Source organism: Octopus sinensis, linkage group LG19 (assembly GCF_006345805.1).
Source record: "Octopus sinensis linkage group LG19, ASM634580v1, whole genome shotgun sequence".
Classification (NCBI taxonomy): Eukaryota; Metazoa; Mollusca; class Cephalopoda; order Octopoda; family Octopodidae; genus Octopus; species Octopus sinensis.
The window spans coordinates 20,179,301-20,188,171 of NC_043015.1; the positions used below are offsets into that span (position 1 = coordinate 20,179,301).

Consider the following 8,871-nt stretch of genomic DNA (forward strand, 5'->3'; position numbering starts at 1 on the left):
AGTTCGCTGGGGTGCACATTTGCTGTCCAGGCTGAGAAATTGTTTTTCTACGAGAGTTCCGGACCTCAGGAATGAACTCATTTGTATACAGCCAATCAGAGCAGAGCCACCTTTATCCTTTCTAGTCAGCACCGTGCATTCCTTTCTCTTTCCCTCTCTACTGGCAGACAGCAACTTCTCCGTCCTCTAACAACCTGTCGAGCAAACGAATAGATATATGTAAATAATACTTCTTCCTTCTTGGTGTTGATCCTTCTATGTTCACCGGTCACTCCGACGTTGGTACATTGATACATTTGCACAAACTGAATTGCTGGAGTTATCTTATTTTTTCCAGACATATGTTTTTAAAAAGTTATACAGGTTTAAAGTTTATACAGGAAACAGGGTCAAACTTTAAACCTCTATAACTTTTTAAAAACATTTTTCTGGAAAAAATAAAATATCTCCAGCAATTCAGTTTGTGCAAATGTATCAATGTACCAACGTCGGAGTGACCGGTGAACATAGAAGGATCAACACCAAGAAGGAAGAAGTATTATTTACATATATCTATTCGTTTGCTCGACAGGTTGTTAGAGGACGGAGAAGTTGCTGTCTGCCAGTAGAGAGGGAAAGAGAAAGGAATGCACGGTGCTGACTAGAAAGGATAAAGGTAGCTCTGCTCTGATTGGCTGTATGCAAATGAGTTCATTACTGGGATCCGGAACTCGCGTGGGAAAAAAATTTCGCATCCAGGCTGAACCTTTGATTGAACGCCAATACGTTATCACAGATCCATTCATAACAAGCATAACAGGGTCCAGATTTGAACGAACCGTGTTATCTCAGATAATTGATGTATGAATCAGCGATAAACGAGGATATATGTATAATGGCCTCTGCTCCTCATGCCTCCACTCCCAGCTCAGGCATTTCCCACTCATTTGTCTTTCTTCCTTTCACCATCCTCGACGTGGTCAACTTTTCCTTCACGTACACTCTGCACTAATCATTACATCCAATCCTTCTCTGAATGCCATCTCCCTGGAATTCACCCCTAACTAATATCTTTGTTGCAGGTGTTGATATGCAATGCTTTAAGAAAGGTGTTAATGGCATGGATTTTACCTGTCTAGAAACACCTACGAAGGCTGTGGACGCTGCTCCCTTCTTCCAGACCACGCAAGTAAAAATAAAAAAACAAGACATACGACATGTACACATACGTACATACCTACATACATGGTGGTTGCCCTTCCTTCACAGAAAAAGGTCATCTTTCAATTAATAAATACCGTCGTGAGATCTTACATACGACCAACGACAGCAAGCCTGGTTTGAGACAAACAGACTCTACTGCAGATGTAACAAACATTTTTAGGCAGAAATGTGTCCCCGATTGAAGTTAAGTCCTGTTTCAAAATAGATTGTTTAATCCTCCGTGCTTCAAATGCTTTACAAACACTTCTTTCCAAACCGATCGATTTTCTGTCATCTGCTCCCAGTCTTCAACATCTACACTAAGAGCTTTGAGGTTGTTTTCGACAGCATCCTTAAAACCTTTCTTAACGTTTATATCTCGGACGTTAACCATTTGCAACTCCCCACCGCGCCCCGTAAAACAACTATTTAGGTTCTCTACTCTAGAAAGGATATAATTACACACTGTTAAATTGTTTGTATAATAAAACTTGACATAAAAACATTAATATATGCATAAATACACACGCAGACATTAATATAAACAAACTAAACATTAATATAATAAATGCATACGCATATATGGGGCTAAAACAACAGTAATGTTCATCCCAACCGGGACTGCCAGATTATGTTGGCAAATAATCTTTATATATATCCACTTCACTTCCACTATCTCCAACACCTCTGTCTCCTTCCTCGACATTTCGGTTAGCATTCTTCACTCCACTCTTACCACCTCCATTCACTACAAACACACAGACTCACACTCATACCTCAACTTCTCTTCCTCCCACCCAGAACACACCAAGCTTTCCATCCCCTATTCCCAATTCCTCCGTCTACGTAGGCTCTGTAGTGACGACCATGACTTTGAGACTCAGTCTCAACGTATGGCTCACCACTTCACCCTACGTGGATACCCCCTCACCACTATCCACACCGCCCTTGCCAGAGCACGGTCCGTGGACCGTGTATCTGCTCTCTCTCCCCGAACCCGCCCTGTAGTCTCCCGCCTCCCTTTTCCCCTCACTTACCACCCCACGACCCTACGTCTCCAACGCACCATTCTTCGAGCTTTCCGTCATCTCCAGTCCGACCCGTCCACTTCACACCTCTTCCCTAACCGACCCTCCCCTCTTTCAAACGAGCCCACAACCTTCGAGACCTTTTGGTCCATAGCTCCTTCCCTGACCCTACCTCCCAACCCGGCTCGTTCCCTGCTCCCGCCCACGTTGCCGCACTTGCCCTTACCTCTCCAACACCACCCGCCTCACTAGCACCCACCATCGACCCTATCCCATCATCCACTCCTTCACCTGCACCTCCAGCAATATTATCTATTGCATCTCTTGCTCTCTCTGCAATTCCTTGTACATCGGACAAACGGGACGCCGCTTGGCTGACCGGTTCGCGGAACACCTTCGTGACATCCACCTTGCGAACGACACACCGTCTCACGCCATTTCCGCTCCACCGGTCACTCCTTGCAACACCTATCTGTGTTCGGTTTGTCCTTACACAGAGGCCATCCGGATTCCCGTTTGCGCCGTGAACGGGAATTAATCTTCTCTCTTCGCTCTTATACGCCATTTGGTCTCAACTCTCCCCCCTCCTCACCTATCCTTTCCCCCCGACCCCTACTTCTTCAGTCCTTCATCCTTTCACCCCTACTCCCCTTCCCTTCTTCCCTCTTTCTCCCTCCCTCCTTCCCTCTGCTCCCTCACTCCCCCTCTCCCTCTTTCCTCCCCTTCCTTCTCCCCCTCCTCTCCTCTTCCCCCCTCTCCTCCCCCCTCTTCTCCTCACTACACCACACGACTTCACACATCACATCATATATGATGTGCCATACTAATACATACACCAACTAATACATACTAATACGTACTAATACATACACCAACCCTATACATACACACGTCCAGACCCCTCATACGCACTTATACTCTCTCATACACACACACACACACTTATACATACTAATACGTACTAATACATACTAATACATACACCAACCCCATACATACGCACGTCCACACCAATCCTACGCACTAACACTCTCTCATACACACACACTTATACATACTAATACATACACCAACCCTATACATACACACGTCCAGACCCCTCCTACGCACTATTAGCTGGTCCTTCAACCATATTATCAACCCTATTATCTCCCCTTATTTCGCTCTCGCGTCTCATGTTTGATCTTTGACCTCTGGCCGAAATCAGATCGCCATGTTGATTCGTTAGCTACTGCACGCATTTTTTTTCTCTCCTTCTTTCTGTGTTTTTTTTCTCTCTGTGTATCTTTCTGTTGAAGAGCGTAGGCTCGAAACGTTAAAGACTTGTTTTATTTATATTTCCTGAGCGCCATACTAATACAATTGTTCGTTTGTTTTCCACCTGCCTTCGTCTTTTGTCTATTTTCATAAAGCTTCCCGTTATATATATATATATATATATATATAACGGTTACGACGACGAGGGTTCGAGTTGATCCGATCAACGGAACAGCCTGCTCGTGAAATTAACGTGCAAATAGCTGAGCACTCCACAGCCACGTGTACCCTTAACGCTGTTTTCAGGGAGATTCAGCGTGACATAGAGTGTGACAAGGCTGGCTCCTTTGTTTGAATTACAGGTACAAGAGAAATAGGAAGAAAGAGTGAGTGCAAGTTGTGGTGAAAGGGTACAGCAGGGTTCGCCACTACCTCCTGCCGGAGCCTCATGAAAATTTAAGGGTTTTCGCTCAATAAACACGCATAACGCCCGATCTCGGAATCGAAACCACGATCCTATGGCCGCGAGTCCGCTGCCCTAACCACTGGGCCATTGCGCCTCCATATATACATTATATACATACAGATGCACGAGAGAGAGAGAGAGAGAGAGAGAGAGAGAGACAGAGAGAGGGAGAAAGAGAAAATGAGTATGAAAGCAAAACGTGCTAAACTGTGAAAAGTAAAATATAAATATCAGACCATGTTTTTTTTCTCTGTTTTTTTTTTCTTTTCGACTGAATTCCTATCAATTGTGACGAAATATAGATTTATCACATTATTTCCACTTTATTGCATTAATGAGTTGCGGATACAATATGATCCCAATTGGAAACTTTAACATTTTTTGTGGGGGAAGGGAGTATTTGTCCATTTAATCACAGGAAAAAAATATCGTATTCTAAGTTGGCACACAGCCATAGTTACAGAAAGGAATATGGGAAAGAGAGAGAGAGAGGAGGAAAGGAAAGGGAAAGAGAGAGAGAGAGGGGGGGAGGTGGAAAGAGAGAGTATCTGAAAGTAAGTATGTATGTATGTATGTATGTATGTATGTATATATATATATATATATATATATATATATACATATATATACTCACATGCCACATCTCAGTGTGTGTGTGTGTGTATATATATATACACACACATACATACAAACGGAGATAGTGGTAGAGATAAATTTGATTACGCTTGGCATAGAAACACATGCATATATATTACAGTATAGAAAATTATTACGTGTTTTCTATACTGGACACATCTAGCTCTAACCTATCGTCTGCATAATTATGGATGTGTGTGTGTATGTAAATATATATGTAATATGTACATAATACTTACACACATACACACACATGTATATACGTCTAACGCTAGTACTCTCCTTGTTTTTCTTTGTCTCTATTCAAAAGATATCTTTCTTAATATTCCGTATCTGTTCGTTCATGTTTTTCCTACCATTCTTATACCTTTGTCGTGCAACATTTTCAGTCGACCGACTTGAATTCGTTTTTTTTCCCTTTTTCTTTTTTACTCTGACACACTGCAAGACGAAGGAGAGCAATATTCTCCAAGCGCCGAAATCATAACGACTCTGGATAAAACGTTTCTTTTTTTGTCCTTTCCGTTCATTATCATACACTTTCTTCACCATTATTTTCATTTTCATTTCAGTTTGATGAAACTGACGTTTTGAAGATTCCAGTTCAAGACATTAAAGAGAACTTAGTCACAGCGAATAAAATGTGAACTGCTCATGTCTTGGTTGGTTGATAATCATTTCATCTACTTAGCTATCCATGGTACATTTAACTCCTTTCATACAGCCATTCAACGCGTTTTCGAGTGCTATTTAATTTTATTCCCTTGTTACTCAACAGTTTTTCTTACTGTTATTTAACCATTTCCCCCAAGGCTACTCAACTCTTTTTCAAGTGCTACTCAACCTTTTCTTCACTCTATACTCAAAACGTTTTTCAGAATTTCTCAACTTTTTTTTTTTAGTATTATTGACCCTTTTCCCAATCTTACTGTAAATGGTTTTATTTTGGTGGTTCTACTTTCAGTCTGGAAGGTAGCGACATTAACAGTTGCCCATATTAACCATGGGTACAACCTAGTACCAATGACAACATGCAAACCATCAACGTCTTGGTTTGTCAATCGGTACCCCGGCCTCGTTACCGAAGAATCGCTCAGCAAATTTATCAACCAGAAGTAACCCAAAGTAATTACTTTCAACTAAGTGTATAAACCTTTGTGATTTACATGACCTGTCGGTTGGTCCCCTATCTGTAGCAAATATATAAAAACTGCATTCTATATAGCATATTAATGTATATACAAAGTATACAGGCCAGTTACTGCAGTAGTTGCCCTGAGATAGAATCTCTCATGGATGTGCGATGTTAAAAACACAGTAACTATCAGAGAAAGACGAAAATTGGTTCCAATAGCGGATATTATTGGTTCCAATAGCATATGAATTCCAGCCTTTTTGTGTCTTTTCAATACTACGTACTTGCAGCCAAGCATATGCTTGGACGAGAATTCGTCGTTTCTTATGAAGGAGAAAGTGAATAAAATATTCACTGATGTTGCGATTAGTCGCTCGGTTTATTAAAAACCTCGTATATGTAATTGAGGTATTTAATTAGAATAGCCATCTCTGTGTCATACTTAATGAGTACGCTCACTTGATTAGCCAGATACTGAAATATTTGCCGTAAGATAATATTTCTTATGGACTTGCTGTGTTAAAAACTCAGTTGCATATATAAAAAAAATCGAAAAATCGTCAACTTTATATTTTGCATCTTGTTCTCATTTCTCGCATCTCCACTTTGACCTACATAACTGTTAAGATGCTTGCATCTGTAATGCGCTCCACATTCGAAGGAGCATTATTGCTAGCAGGTAGTTCGTACAAACTGCTATAGCTTACGTCAGGAAGGATGTACATAGTAATAACAGACAGACAGACAAACAGTCAGTCAAAATGACTGTCTCGTACGTAAATTTAGATAGCATTTTCGCTCTGTGATCTGTACAAAAATTACTTTAGATATTTTCGGTTGTGAAATGAATTGATGAGAAACGATAAGTAGTTAAACAAATGTTTGCTGCTCTTCGAAAACCAGCAGAATTTCTTACAAGTTGACACTGTTGTCTATTAGCTTAACAGATTAGGAAGATGTGCGGCGAAGATAGAGAGCAAACTGTACAGATTAAAGAATTGCCGTACATTATTTAATTGCATTTTTTCCCCGTTTTATACCTTTAAGACCGCCTCGTCACTGTGAAGTCAATAAAGTTTATGTTCAGTAATTACGCAGAAAGGTATTAAAGATTCCTTTTCATGGCGCCGTGCCAAGGTGGAAAATAGGTATTTGTGTTCTGAAAAAATATTTTTAACAAGGCTTATAGGCACAAATATAGCTGTATGGTTAAGACGTTTGCTTCACAACCACGTGGTATTGGCATCTTAGGCAAGTGTCTTCTGCTACACCTCCGGGCTGACCATTGCCTTGTGAGTGAATTAGGAAGACGGAGACTGTGTGGAAACCCGTCGCGGATACATATTCACACATATGCACACAAATGTGTGTGTATGTGTGTGTATGTGCATGTGCGTGTGCACGTCTGAGTTTGTTTCCACACCGATTGACAACCAGTGTTGGTTTGTTTTTGTCCCTGTAAGTCAGCAGTTCGGCAAAAGAGATGGTTTAAAATTTTTCAACCCCAAAGCGAAAAAAAAAAACAAGAAAAAAAACAAAAAAGAATATGGACATAAACCAATCATGGGAAAACTGCGGCCCGCTAACGATGAGCCATAATATCATGCGGCCCGTTTGTCGAAAAAGGTTGCCCATGTCTGAAAGTTTACATTGTAAACTTTTTGTCTTCACATTAACTAAAGAGCTGTAAGACGGTGGGTGTGCAGGGTCGGTAGAGCGTCGAAACAATGCATGTGGTATTTGCTTCGACTCTATACGTTCTGAGTTCAAATCTCACCAAGGCCAACTTTTTCAACCCTTTTGAGGGTTGAAAAAGTACCAGTCAAGTACTGGGGAGGGAGTCGATGGTATCAGTTAACTGCTCTCCTCTTATCAAAAAGTTGATCTTGAGCCAAAATTCGGGTCAAGGCTGATAGATTGGCAGAATCGTTAGAGCGTGGAACCAGTGCCATTTTATGGTAGGGCACACTCGGCCCCACAAGTCTAGGGGACCAATTCTGATCGATGTATGTCGTGGCTTGCTGTCAATAAATAAATACTAAAGGATCCAGTGTGAAGGCGTGTGGCTCAGAGGTTAGGGGCATTCGGTTCATGATCGTAAGGTCATGAGATCAATTCCTGGCGACGTGTTGTGCCCTTCAGCAAGGCTCTTTATTTCACATTGCTTCAGAGTCCACTCAGCTGGCAGAAATGAGTAGTAACTGAATTTCAAAAACGCCAGACTTGTCACACTCTATGCCACGCTGAATCTCACTGAGAACTAAGTTAAGGGGTACACGTGTCTGTGGAGTATTCAGCCACTTGCACGTTAATTTCACGAGCAGACTCTTCCGTTAATTGGATCAACTGGAACCCCAATCGTCATAAGCGACGAAGTGCTACATTTTTTTTATAGGACCCAGTGCATTTATCAGCCCGGGGGTGGGGGATATAATTTTTGCTAAAACAGCTCTGCGTCGAACAAACTGCCCTGTATTTTTATTTGCTATCACTCTTGATGTTCTGAGTTCAAATGCCGCTAAGGTCAACCTTGTCTTTCATCCCTTCGGGGTCGATAGAATAAAGTACCAGTTTCCTTTAGAAAATGACATTTATCCAAGATGCCAAGCAAAGGGATCGAACCCAGGGCCGCGTGGTTGCGAAGCGATCCTCTTAATTATTCAGTCATATTACGATTACAGACAGACACACTGATCTCTCTGTACACTCATATGTTCCTAAGTACGTACGTACGTATGTATACGACGGTCTTCCAGAGTTTCTGTCTACCAAATTTACTCTCAAGTCATATTTCTCTTTCTGGTTCCGACTAAAAACTGTTCAGAGATCACAACGAACTCACGTTCCTGAGGAGCGCTGTCACAGTTATGAGCAAGAAAAAAATCATGGAGGAAATTATTGCATTTGTTTTAAATTCCTTGATAATAGTAATTAATTCAAGCAATTCTCTTGAGAATGCTTAAGTTGTACACAGTGACATCATAACTCACACCTTATCATCAGATTTTGCATTTTAATATAAGGCTATCTTCCCACAATTTTGACTGATGTTTTTGTGTTAAATTACTGTGCCCCAGCACTTTATCCGACTTTGTTTCTTCATATATTACACAAAAATATTTTAATGAAATTTTGCCGAAATACTTTTTCGAGAGTGTGAATTATTT

At 41.1% G+C, this 8,871-nt stretch overlaps 1 protein-coding gene across 3 annotated transcripts in view; it reads right to left on the reverse strand.

The window, feature by feature from the left end:
- LOC115222307 overlaps positions 1-8,871 on the reverse strand; it is a 78,726-nt gene that overhangs the window by 48,815 nt on the left and 21,040 nt on the right. The window contains exon 1 of one of the 3 annotated variants that reach the window (XM_036511418.1): positions 231-236. The exons of the other annotated variants lie outside the window; for them this stretch is intronic. The gene's annotated coding sequence lies outside the window, so the exon portion shown is untranslated. Of the gene's footprint in view, positions 1-230; positions 237-8,871 lie in introns of those variants that run through there. 3 annotated transcript variants of the gene reach the window in all.